This window comes from Petaurus breviceps, unplaced genomic scaffold (genome assembly GCF_028583685.1).
Source record: "Petaurus breviceps papuanus isolate PSGF00001 unplaced genomic scaffold, PetGlider_PUasm1.0 79218, whole genome shotgun sequence".
Classification (NCBI taxonomy): Eukaryota; Metazoa; Chordata; class Mammalia; order Diprotodontia; family Petauridae; genus Petaurus; species Petaurus breviceps.
This window is the reverse complement of record NW_027186526.1, coordinates 1-12,293: the sequence shown is the minus strand read 5'-3', so window position 1 is coordinate 12,293 and position 12,293 is coordinate 1. Positions and strand designations below refer to the sequence as shown.

The 12,293-nt window shown below is 39.5% G+C and overlaps 1 long non-coding RNA gene across 1 annotated transcript; it reads left to right on the top strand.

Moving 5' to 3' along the window:
• The first annotated feature begins 5,133 nt into the window (after window positions 1-5,133).
• LOC138175919 (uncharacterized) lies at window positions 5,134-12,287 on the top strand. The gene is made up of 3 exons (XR_011172124.1): window positions 5,134-5,251; window positions 6,560-6,658; window positions 11,293-12,287. It is a non-coding gene; the product is annotated as an uncharacterized lncRNA (long non-coding RNA).
• The last annotated feature ends 6 nt before the right edge of the window (window positions 12,288-12,293 follow it).

Genomic DNA, 12,293 nt, shown 5'->3' with positions numbered 1-12,293 from the left:
TCTCTGTCTCTGTCTCTCTCTGTGTCTCTCTCTCTCTGTCTCTCTCTCTCTCTCTCTGTCTCTCTGTCTCTCTGTCCCTCTCTCTCTCTCTCTGCTAGAAAGGGACATGGATTCTTGTCCTAGTTTAGCCACTAATTCACCGTGTGACCCTTGGTCATACCGTCATGGATATAAATCTGGGATGCCCATAGAGTTTTTCAAGTGGTCAAATCACTTTCTCTCTGGGCTTCAGTTCCCTCATATGCAAAATGAAGGGCTAGACTAGATCGGGAGGCTTTAACCTTCTTTGTGCCATGGCCTCCTGAAGACTATACACCCCTACTTAGAATAATACTTTTAAATAGAAGGAAATACTAAATTTCAGTGAGAGGTTAGTATAAATAAAGATGCATTTTTTTGTTTGTTTCTTTCCCATCCAAGATCACTTGCATTCTACCTCTGGAACTCTTAGTGGCTCATGGATGACTTTAAGTTATCTTCATATCCTTATCTTGAGCCCTTTTACCATTTTTGCCATCATATTCCAGACACATTCCAAATTTTCAGTGTCTTTTCTGGAAGGTGGCACCTAGAACTGAAAACAGTGCACCACACGTAATCTGACCAGGGCAAAGGGCCAAGGAACAGCCATCACCATAGGTCTGGACACACACTCTCTCTTAATGCATCCTAAGATTATTTAACATTTTTTACTGTTGTGATTCTTTATATGAACTGCTATCTAGCCATACTCCCATCTTGCACATATGGAATAGACCTTGGAACCCAAAAATATGACTTTAAATTTATTCCTATTAAATTTAACCTTATTTTTTTAGCCCAGTGTTGGATCCCAACAATGGCTGTGACTTTGATAAGCATACGATCTATGCCTTTATTTGAGTCATTGGATAGAAATGTTTAACAACACAGCACCAGTCACTAATCCTGGTGCACTTCATTGGGTACCTCTTTCTAAGTTGACATTAGACAATTAAAGTCTACTTTTGGGTTTGGCCATCCAACCAGTTCCAAATCCACATAACTGTGCTATTGTCTAGCTCACATCACAACATTTTTGTGTGTGTATGTGTAAGAGTAGAATGAAAGACTTGTTAAGTGCTTTGCTAAAATCAGATACCTGCTTGGCCAGTCTAGTAAACTGTCAAAAAGGGAAACTAGGTCGGTTCTTTCTCTTGCCTTGTTCTTGAAGCCAAGTTAGCTCTTCATGATCACCATTTCCATTTCAAAATGTTAGTTAAATAACCCTTTAACAGATTTACTCTAGAATTTTCCCAGGTACCAAAGTCAAGCTAATTGGACTACAATTAGTAGTCCTAGACTCTTCATTTAAAAAAAAAAGATTGAGATATCTCTGATTTTCCCATCCAGTAGCAGTTTCCCACTCACCAGTCTTTCAAAGATTTCTTGACAATGATTAGGCAATCACACCTGCCAGTTCCCTTCTGATGTCATATAGTTCAGCTGAGCCTGATAATTTGAACTCAAGGCAAGCAAGGTACCCTTTATCATTCTCCTTGTTAGAAAAACATCCCCCTCCCCACCCCATAAGAATTGTATAGCTCATTAGGAGTTTAACTCGGGCTCATTCAATTAGGCTAGTCTCATCAGTATGGAAGATAAAACTTTGCTTTCTAAGGCTTCTTGCCATTTTTAGACCATGACTGACTGATTTTTTCTTTCTCACCCTCTTCCCACCTGACTTTCTTTTCCAATCAGGTAAGTTTTAAAGAATGCTATATTTCTACCTGTGAAACATGATAAAATTTTCTACTAAATAAAAGACAGATCTGAATAAATTCTGTTACATTCTTATTGCTTTCTCTGTGGGTTAAAAGGTCTTAACCCTTAATACTTGGCTTAGGAATTTGATTCAACAAGAATTAATCAAATGCTTATTCTGTTAAGCACTTGGTTAAACACTAGGAATAAAAAATTTGGAAACACCATGCTCCCTAATCTGAAAGAGTTTAGAAAATGGTAGATTAGTAGCACAAGTGATTATGTGTGAATTTGTTCAGTGTGAGAAAGGGGACAAACACATACCTACAAGATTTGGAGAGTATGGATTACTTCTATCCAAGGAGATCAGCAGTCCTTCAGGAGGAATTGTTGCTGGAGTTGGACCTTGAAGGAAGGGAATAATTTCAACAGGCAGAAACATGGAAGGCATTTGTTGCAGGCATGGGAGATGGTAGGCCTACTGCAGAGGCAGAAGAGAGCAAGATGTGACCATAGAATGACTAGTAAAGAGGATGAAGAGAAAGAGAATGCATATATTTGGAAAAGGTAGAATGGAGCCAGATTCTTGAGGGCCATGAATGCCAAACTCAGTTGTTATTGATGTTGTTGAAGATGATGATGAAATAGGGAATCAATTACAGTTTTTGAGCAAAGGAGGGATATAATAAGATCTATTCTTCAGGAAGATCTCTGTGGTTTAGAGAAGGAAGAGTCTGGGATCAGTGAGATCACTTCCATAACTTCTTAAACCTTTTCCAATCGAGACCCCTTCAGTGCGTCCTAAACTGTGCATAAATGAAGGGTAGAGACAGATTTGACTAACATTTAGAATTGACAGAGCCTGGAAACTAAATAGATGTTTGATGGGAAGAGAAGTGAAGAGAACTACAAGGTTTTATGCTGAGTCGCTTGGGAAATGTTTCTAGTTTAACAGAAACAAGGAAGGTAAAAGGGAAAGGAAATGATGAGTTCAGAGGTGGATATGTTGAGTTTGAAATACTAGCAGGATATCAAGTACTGAAATCTAGTGAGCAGTTGGAAATGTAAGATTTAATTTTGGAGGGAGATTAGGGATATATAATTATCATGGAGCTAACAACGGGTGCCATGGTAGTCAAAGTAACTCGTCAAGGGAAAGAGTAAAGAGAGCAAAAAGAAGCCTTGTTCTTCACTGACAGGCCCTTATGGATTAGAAATTGTTATTTACTAGGAGTATTTACCTACAAAAAATCATGATCCATGTATTTTTCATAGTACTGTTGGGTTTTGAGTTGGATTGTGACAGATTATTCAAAGTCTAAAATCCCACAAGAGCAATTTAGAGCATTTTTTTTTAGTGTGGTGAAAAGGTCATTGGATATAAAATTAAATAATCTGGATGTGATCCTCTATCATGGAGTACTGGATTTGGTGGATTTTATGCTGGATTTGGAACAAGTAGGCCTAGGTTCAAATCCTGGCTCTGCTACTTACTGATTATACAACTTTGAGCAAGTCATTTAACCATTGAGGTAAGAGCCTAGGTCATGAAATTTGGTATTGGAAGTATTAGCAAAATATCCTAGTTTTACGAATGAGAAAACTAAGGACCAGACAGAGGAAGTCATGGAGCATTTTTCTTTAAATCCATTCAAAATATACTTAAAATCTATGATTAATTAATTAATATTTTGAGATTAACTCATACTTGTGCCTAATCACACAGCCTCAAAAGTCATTTATGTGTATTACTTTCATATTGTATATACATATATATGCATACACATATCCCAGTGACTTGACTCTTCACTTAGTGTCAATTACAAGTGAAGAGAAGTGATTCCAGGGGCAGCTAGGTAGTGAAGCACCAGTACTGGAGTCAGGAGGACTTGAATTAAAATCTGGTCTCAGACACTTGTCAAACTTACTAGCTGTGTGACCTTGGGCAAGTCACTTAACCCCAATTGCCTTGCCTTCCCCCCCTCAAAAAAAATTTTTTAAGAAGAGATGTGATTCTGAAGTTCCTTTTCTGGGTCATTCCTAATGGTATTAAGACTAAGTTCAGTATTGATCCTTGGGACTGAACACCCACTCATTTATATCTAGAAATGTTCTGGCTTTTCCCTGTCCATTTCTTTTTTTTTAATTTTTCTTTTTTTTAAAGGCAATCAGGATTAAGTGACTTGCCCAGGGCCACACAACTAGTAAGTGTCAAGTGTCTGAGGGAAGATTTGAACTCAGGTCCTCCTGACTCCAAGGCTGGTGCTCTATTCACTGTATCACCTACCTATCCCCTTCATTTCTTATTGTTAAACCATTTCCATGTCTGTGATCCATAACAGTGCACTGCATAACTGAAGTGCGCTGGCTTGGGAAATTTAACAAAGATTTCTGAAAATCTAAAATCAGTATCACAGACTCATAGAACTGAAAAGGACATCAGCAGTGATCAAGCCTAGCCTTTTTTCTGAAAAGGAATCCTTACTATAACATACTAACACCTATTTGAATGGAACAGAGGAAAGGGTCCCAGCTTTGGGGTCTGAGAACCCAAGTTTAAATTCTTCCTCTAATGCTTATTACCTGTATGACTCTGGGAAAGTCACATAAGCTCCTTGGGACTCAGTTTCCTCAACTATAAAATAAGGAAGTTGAGTTAGATGACCTGAAGTATCCTCCAGCCCTAGATTTATGATGCTATGAAGACCTCTAAGGAGGGGGAACACACTACCTCCAGAAGTAGCATCTTGAACTTTTAGACAGCTTTAATTATTAAGAAATGCTTCTAAATCTATTAAAACCATGTGCTACCCTTTGTCTATTTGCATACTTGCCCTTTGAAAGGACCCATAGCTTAGTCAGGCATGATTCAGCCTTTTGGAAATCACACATGTCACCTTTCCTCCAATAGCCTGGATTCAGCAGTCTTATCCATTATTACAAATTTTGCCTTTTATAGAAAATGTGACTCTCCAATCTTCAGTTCAGAGGGTTCCTTCTAGAAATCTTACAAATGGTCAAAATGGCAATACATAATCCTCTTGCACAGTAGCCATTTGTAAGAGTAAATTATATCTTTTGTACAAGAGACAATTTCCACCACCACTGAAGCTGCCAAACTCTGAGGCCAGGGAGGTTCAATCCTTATGATTATGCTATGACAATGTTCTCACAGGTTTAGATTGCAGGTAGGCCCTTGGTATTAAGGACAAAAGGTCACATGACTACTTTGCAATGTAGTATTCCCACTCTACTGCATTATTCTATGAGAGAAATTGAGGGTTTCAAGACCAAGGGAATGAATATAATAGTATATGGAATCAATGACCTATGGCCTGCTTGACAAGGTATAGGACATTCTGTGCATTTCCATCTCTTTGATCTAATACACCTGACCAGTTACTTTCGAAAGGCATTGTGGGATTGGCAATCTCCATAATACCTTCCTCTATAAACACTGAAGCCGAGAATTCTTTCAGCCTGTGAAATTTGTAGGAGCTAAACAGAGAAAGGTCTCAGGAAGGGACAGGCAAGTGATTTAGTGCATGTTATATCTGGGAAATAAGAGAAGGGGGAGGCAGAGGGTTTTTTGCTTAGTGTAAGTATTGCAAATCATGTTTTTTCCTGGCTGTTGGGGGTGGAGGACTGATCTCTGATCCCAGCTGCTTTAATGAGTGAGTCATAACGCTGGAAGGCAAAGCTAGGTGGGGGAAGGGACCAAGGCCAGACTTAGCTGAGTCTTCTGGAAGTCTGAATAAATTCAGAGATGTTTCCTTGGCTTGTTTACTGGAAAATTGTAAAGAGGCAATTAGCCAGCAGTAGATCAGGCAGAAGCCCGGAAATGGTGCGAGAGCTCTTCCATTATCGCATAAAGTTCAGTGTGCGTGTGTATAGCTAGCCCTACTATGGGTGTGTAGTCCAAGAAGCTCCTGGACTTCAGAAAACAAGGTTAAGCTTTCCAGTAGGGAGTTTGAGCACAGAGAGGGGCTTCTAGAACCTGTTGTTTGTTGTTGTTGTTGTTGTTGTTGTTTTTTACAAATAGGCCCACTACTTCGGATGAAACCTTTAGACTACCTAGGAGAAACAGAAGGAAAAAAAATCAAGCAGATGGGTAGCACAGTGAGTAGGGTGCTGGACCTGCAGCCAAGAAGACCTAAGTTCAAATCCAGCCTCAAAAACTAGTAGAGGTGTGACTGGGAAAGTTAGAACCTCTACCTGTGTCCATTTGTTTATCTACAGAATAGAGATAATTAATAGTACCTACCTTTCAGGGATGTTGTCAGGATAAAATGAGATATTTGTTAAAAAAAACTTCAAAAACCTCGTTCTACATGTAATAGACTAGTCTGCCGGCCCCCCGCTACCCCCCACTTCCTGAAGACCAGATAGGTTACATTTTCCTTCTCCAAAGTTTTCTGATACCCTTCAGGGTGTCTGGAGATATTTAAGTTCTCTGCATGGGCTCCAGATCCTCTCAAGGTAGCCCATTCAATCTGTTTACCTCAGTTTTCTCACCTGAAATGCAGATAACCTACTTCCCAGGGTTGTGGGGAAAAATTAAATGAGATTGTATTTGTAAAGTGCTTCTCAAACAAACCTTAAAGCACTCTATATTATTGGTCGATGGGGAATCACTCCAATGACATTGGACCAGCTTTTACACACCTTAAAAAGTATAATAACAAATATATAAATTTACTTCCCCTAATATAATTCTCCTCATCCTCCCCTGTACCATCTCAGTTTCTGGGGAGGGGCAGGGCATTAGGTCCATAGTTTAGCTTAGTTCCTGTTAAGCACAATCCCAGTTCTAAATCAAAATGTCCATTGGATTCAGGTCCAGGCACCCTGGCTTCTCAAGACTTCTGTGCTGAGCTGATTGGCTGCAATACCAGCTCCAAGGTTGCTTTGTTTGGAACTCTTAGAGAACAACAAGGTAAAGAGCAAGTGAGAAGATTGACTCAGTCTCACCAGTTTTAAAGGTTCTGGCAGTCAGTCAAAGGAAGCCACCCCTACCGATGGATAGACAAACTGGGCATGATCAAAAGGCCCTTCAAAGATGTCTCTTTGGCCAGTTAGAACTGGCTATGCCCAGAGAAGTCTGGCGTACATGTAAACGTTAACTATTATTATTACAAAATCCAAGTGGTAAAGATGGAAATGGAAACAGACTGAATTCTTGTGATTTGGTTTGATGGTCTGGGATAGCTGATTACTGTGAGTCCCACTTCCTTAAAAGGGAAGCTACCAAACAGCTATTTTCCTCCGTCCTCCCCACCTCTTTGGCTGAGAACCGCCCTATTCTTATCTCACAGCCCAACTGAATTTATCTTTAAAAAGTGATTTCTAGGCTGGTTTTCAAGCTGCTTGCCCTGAGTCCATTTTGTGAGTCATGCCCTTATACCAAAACTAGACAAGATAACATTAATTGATAAGATTCCCCAGAATAGACAAAGATAAGTGGTGATAGGAAAAAAATTCACTAAGTCAAGAATAGCTAGGTCTGTACTTGCCACTTATTTATTTGTTGATATATTAGTTCACTTATTCAACAAGCATTTATTAAGCACCTACTATTTGTAAAAACATGAAAGCCATATAACTTGTGTGCCAGGTACAAAGTTCCATGGGGTCTATCACTTAATCTCTGTACAACCTTGGGTAAATCACTTAATCTATTGGACCTCAGTTTCCTCATCTGTTTAAAAAAAAAGGTAAGGGATATATAACTTGGCCCCAATTTAATATTCCAGGCTTGTTACACATTATTGTCCTTTATATACTTTATGTACCAGGCAAACCATACTTACTATTTCTCAAACATGATAGACAATCTCCCATTTCCATGCCTTTGTACTGGCTCCCCTCCTCTTGTCTAGAATTAAACCCTTCCTGATCTGTCTCTTAGAATTGCTAATTTTCTTGAAAGCTCAGCTCAAAACATCACATCTTAAATTAAACTTTTTCTGATCCCTCTACTGCCACCCCTCCAATTGCCTTGTATCTATTTTTCATATGACTGTGTATGTACATATCTCTTTTGGCTAGATTGTAAGTACCTGGAGGGCAAGAGCTATTTCACTATTGCCTTTCATGCCCAGTGCCAATCACAATGACTAGATATAGCAACTTAATAAATCTTTGCTTATTAATTCAGATGAGATCTAAGGTCCCTCTCAACTCTAAATGGATGGTCTTATGATTCTAGACAGGCTTATTTTTGTGAGAGTAGGGAAGGAAATATTAAGATGCTGTGGAAGAATCTGGGAGGTTCTAGAGGTAACCTGTCTTGTTTGATTAGTCACTGAAATTCATGATCCTGAAGCAGCTAGGTGGTAGGGTGTATAAAGCACTTGGACCTGGAGTCAGAAAGACCTGAGTTCCAACCCTGCCTCAAATACTTAGTAGTGGTATGACCCTGGATAAATCATCTGACCTCTACCTCAGTTTTCTCACATGAAATGGGGATAACAATATCACCTACTTCCCAGGATTCTGGAGAAGATAAAATGAGATTGTATTTGTAAAGTGCTTCTCAGACAAACCTCAAAGCAGTCTGTATTGTTCTTCAGCGATATCCAACTCTTCATGACCCCACTTGGGGTTTTCTTGATAAAAATCCTGGAATGGTTTGCCATTTCCTTCTCCAGCTCTTTTTACAGATGAGGAAACTGAGACAAACAGGGACTTGCCCAGCGTCACACAGCTAGTAAGTAGCTGAGGTCAGATTTGAACTTGAGCCTTCCAGACTCTAGACCTGGGGCTCTATCAATTGCTCCATCTAGCTGCGAATAAGGTACTACCTTATGACTAAATGAGTGTCTCTTTAGGGTGCCTTGGACTGCCCCTGTGTTGTGTAAAGAGGTAGTACTAGGGAGGAGGGTTTTAGGTGTATTAGGTAATGGGGGACCTTTGGGAATAGCTGGAACATAGCTATATAGGAAGCATAGGCTTACTCTGAAACATGTTGGTCTGACCAGTTACCAGGGAGCCATGAAGTTTTGTTTTGTTTTGAATTAAACATTACTGGAAAACCAGGAATGCAAAAGGAAATACAAAGCACATATCAACAAAAGTCTTGTTAAAGTTCCAGGAAAGCATCACTGAGAGTACCCAGCTCATTCAATACATGGTCTAAGAGGGGAAAAGAAGAGATGGTAAACTCTAGCCAGAATATGTAAATTCTTCAGAATCTGTGCAATAAGCATATTATGCATAATAAAGTGGGTGAACTAGAATGCTTGGCAGAAATCAAGGACTTTAGAATTAGTGTCTCAATGATTAGGTGGACAGAGGTTAACTAATAGATTCTTGTGCGTCTTAGCTATAAAGCCTATTGGAAACGGGGGTGAAGAGTAAGGAAAGGGAAACATTGTGCACATTGTAAGTAAGGAATAACGTAAACAGTCACAGATCTGAAACAGATGAAAAATCAGAGTGGAAGGTACTATGGAATCTACATGGGTGGAAATTCCCTAGTTAGATAAGAAAATTATAACAGGTATGGCAACCTGGCCAGGATAATGAGGCTGGTCTAGAAATGCTAAATGAGAAGGGGGAGGCTACAGAATTCAATTAGGTACCAGCTCCCTCTCTGGGCTTGTTAATGTGAAAAACAACTGTTCTGAGCAAAGCATTCTATGAGCAATGGAGGTGACAAATATGACACGGCTCCTTAAACTATTCCAAATTGACAAATGTCAATAGTGTCTTTCTCCGAGAAGGAATATGGTGTACCCTACACAGATAAGTGAGGACAAAGCCTAGACAAAGTATCAAAAAGAAGAGAGTACTAAAAGAAAATGGCAGCCCTTCCTGTAGCAGGTGGAGACTGAGCTATGCTCTGAAAAAAAGTCTGCAATTCAAGCGGGACTGTATCCATCCCCAAAACCTCAGTTTCATCTGTAAAATGAGAGAGCTGGGCTCAACTATTTCTAAATTCCATTCTGACTCAAAACTTCCACAAACCTATGCTTCTCACTTGCAAAACCTCAGCCACCCCTTGGTCTCTTCTCTCTCATCTCACGTATCACATCACCAAGTTCTGCATTTTCTTCCATTGTTTTATCACTTGACCTTGTCTCTTTTTTAACCCTTTCTGTTGCTGCTTAGCCACACCAAGTTCAGCCCGTTTTCAACTTACGCCTATTCTCTCTCTTTTTCAAACAATCCCACACACACACATTTGGCAGATAAATCTTTCTGAAATACTGCTTTATGCTACCTCTGAGCAGGGACTCTAAAACCTTTAATCATTCCCCATTGCCTACAAAATAAAGTCTAAACTCCTTAGCCAGGCATTCATACCCTCCACAATTTGGCCCCAACCTCCCTTTCAGTTTTATCTCACAGTACTCCCCAACAACAGCAACAACAACAAAAATAATAACTATCAGCTTCAGCCAAAGCAGTGTGTTCATTGTGTACATTCCTGCCTTCTGCCTGGAAATTTTACCACCTCCTCTCTGCTTGTCTAAGTCCTAGGTATCTTTCAAGCCCAGCTCTTTTCACCTCATATAGCAAGCTTTCCCCATGTCATTGTTTTTTTCCCTTGAACTACAATATTATTATTCATATGCCTTTGGCGCTTAGAATAATATCATGTAGTTTTTTTTAATATCTAGGTTCCATTTCCCTGACTAGATTTTTAGACCTTTTAAGTCAAGGATGGTATCTTACACATTTCTGTATTCTTGGCATCTATCATGGATTCAAATATGATTCAAAAAAGAGAGACCAGATTTTACTTTATAACTTTAAGGCCAATTAATTTGATGGTGTAAGTATAGCAAATGATAATCTCTATCTCTTGAGGAGGTGGATAGGAAAGAAGGTAGATTCAATTTGGGGTCTGTTGATGGAGAATTCTGGGACCTGACTTAAATATTATTTGGGAATCTCTATTCCTGGTTAGTCCCAGTTCCTTTAGGTTGGGTATTGATTCCTAACAGTGCCAACCATCCTTGTTTTTTTTGGTTGAATTTTCTTCCCCAAAAGAATAGCAAGGCAATTGTAAAGTCATGCCCTGGTGAGTGTTACTATAAGAGACAGAATAAGATTCTGCAGATAGGCACAGCATGTTATGTCTTCTGTTATGACCAGCTTAAGAAGTATCCACCTGGAGGAGAGAGGAAAGGTAGGAATACAGACCATGAATTTGCACAACTCTGCCTCACTTAAATCCAATTAACAAACAAGTCATCATCACCTCATGATGCCGTTGGTCCACTTCAAAGATAAAGGACAAACAATACCTTAGTAAGATTACCTCTGGAATACTGTGTTCCCATCTGGGTGTCACATTGTAGGAAGGACATTAATACGTTCTCTCAGAGAAGGGTGCCAGGGCTAGGGAACAGACTGAAGAGAATGCCATATAAATATCACTTGAAAAAAATTATTATCCTGGAGAAGAGATTACTTGGTTGAGACATTTTGGGTTATCTGAAGAACTGTGATATCGGAAATTATTTAGTTTTATTCCCCTAGATCTGGGAGAGTAGAACTAGAACTTGAAAATTTTGACTCCTTAGGACTAAAGACTTTTCTTTTTTCTTTTTATTTCTCCAGATCCTAACACAGTACCTAGAATATGATAGGTACCTATTAAATGCTGGTTGAATTGAATTGAACTGAACATATGGAAGTTGGAGAATGACAGGTTTCAGATTCAGGCAAAGAAAAACATTTTAAAGATTCCAGAATGGAATGAACTTTCTCAGTAGAGGTCTTCAAGCCAGAGTTTGATGACCCCTCATTGAGGATATCGTATGGAGGATTTCTGTTCAGATGTGGGATGAACCAGATGATATTTGAGGTTCCTTTCAGCTCTTAGATTCTGTGACTAAAGCCCCTCAAGCTTTTGATGCACTACTTTATACTATTCCTGGGGAGAAGATCAAGAGATATGGATTAAACAACAATGTAGTCATACAAATTCCTAACTGGTTGGATAGTCAGAGTCAAAGAGAAGTTTTTAATGATTCAATATCAGTCAGTCAATCAATAAGCTTTTGTTAGGTCTCTGTTATGTGTCAGGCACTATGCTGAGTTCTAGAGAAACAAAAAGAGGCAAAAGATAGTCCCTGCCTTCAAGGAGCTCACAGTCTATTGGGGAAGACAACATGCAAACAAATACATACAAAGCAAGCTACTTATAGAATGCAGTGTGGTGAGAGGTCTACAGTGGAGTACCCCCAGCATCTGTGCTTATCTCTGTATTGCTTATAAATGACTTGGTTAAAGGCTCAGATGACAGTTAAAGTGAATGACAGAGTCAGGATCCAGAAGGATCCTGAAAGGCTAGCACATTGTGTTCAACCTGTGGGCTCCATTTGACACCTAGCTTGAAGGTCTAAATGACCTCCCAACTCTCAGATTCAATGATTATTTGATTCTGTAGCTTTGACTGTATCACAGCTGGAACACCTCTCCCAATCTGAACCTCCCACTTGTGGCTTCTCTACAGGGCCTCTATACTATTGCCTGACTTCTCCATTCCAATGCCGTTGTTCAGTTTCTCTTCAGTTATGTTTGCCTATGATTCTGTGGTCTGTGGCATCTCCACTGCT